This window comes from Echinops telfairi, unplaced genomic scaffold (genome assembly GCF_000313985.2).
Source record: "Echinops telfairi isolate 266 unplaced genomic scaffold, ASM31398v2 ScPeMD7_7469;HRSCAF=8507_1, whole genome shotgun sequence".
In the NCBI taxonomy this organism is placed as follows: Eukaryota; Metazoa; Chordata; class Mammalia; order Afrosoricida; family Tenrecidae; genus Echinops; species Echinops telfairi.
Window position 1 is genome coordinate 90,652,403 of NW_022111373.1, and position 1,365 is coordinate 90,653,767.

Sequence of the window (1,365 nt, forward strand, 5' to 3'; positions counted from 1 at the left end):
CTCCCTGTAAGTGAGCAGACTGGGGAGGCCGGCCGCCGCGGCCCATAGATGGCGGTACACACTTCTGCTAGTGCTGTGCTTCCTCTGCATTGACCGCCTTCGTGGGGAGCAAACGAATGCCCAATCGGCGGAGTAATAATTAGCAAACAGACTCTAGTCGTTTGAAAAATTGGCAAGGAGCCTTATTAAAGGAGGTAATAATGGTCATATTTTGCACTTCTAATAGGGCCTTTTATCTCTAGACCTCCCGCGCTTGTCTGAGTCCTGTCAAGCGAGGGTGGGGTGGGGGCATAAAGGCGAGAAGAAAACAGCCCCACCCTGAGCTGGGTCGGAAGTCAGGGACACCGGGCTCTGTTTGACATTCTGCCGCGCGCGCTCTCCTTTCAAAGTGAACCAGTCTCCCTTGCATTTAAATGGGAGGAATTTATGCAGGTTAGGCAAGAAAAGGCTCGGTGAGTGAATGCAAGGAAAACAGGCTTTCCTCGAAGTTGTTTTTCTGTGAAAGTCACAATAGCGCTTTAAATACTTTGTCTCCTGTAAACACAGGGACAGCATTATTATTCACCGGGCGCTAGACCAATGGGGATGCCCCCCGCCAGCCGCGCCCCCCCCACCAGTCCTCTTTCGAGAATCAAGGCATAATTATCAGAGCATCCTTGTATTTATTCCCGTGAAGCTGAAAGAAATACTGCTGCAGATGACTATCAGCCCTAGAACCCAGCATCATCCATTCTTTATCTGCGGCCGTGGCAGTGGCAAACGGCTCGTGTCATGTATACACAGCAAACACCTTCAGTCTACAAGATAGGACAGTCCTCCTTGTCCCACATTAACCCAGGGCCTTCCATTTCTTACAGAAACGCCAGACCGATTGAGATCTTGGAACGTTAACACTCGCCTTTATGGTTGCCCAGGTTTACGGACCTGACAACCACACAAGACCCCCTGATTATTTGAAGCCCCGCCATGAGGCAATTCAGAGCACCTCGCCTCTGGCAGGGAAACTGGCGGGGTAGGGGAGCAACACATTGTATCATAATCACTTTGGGCGATGCGACACGGACTTTGAGCAAGTTTACTAACTTCTCTGACCATCAGTTTTTGTACCTCATAAAATTAGGCTGAAGGATTAAGTGGGATCATGAACGTAAAAGATTTTGGTCTAGCACCGTCACCCCTCAAAAAAAAAATTAAACTCGCTGCCACCAAGTCCATTCTTACTCATGGTGACCCGACAGGGGAGGCACACCAGCCCTGCGCGTCCCCAGGCGGTGACGCTTCCGAAGAGAACTCTCCCTCAGAGCAACTGGAAGTTCCGAACCGGGGCTCATACCCAGCGTGTAGCGACCACGCCCCAGGGCGGCC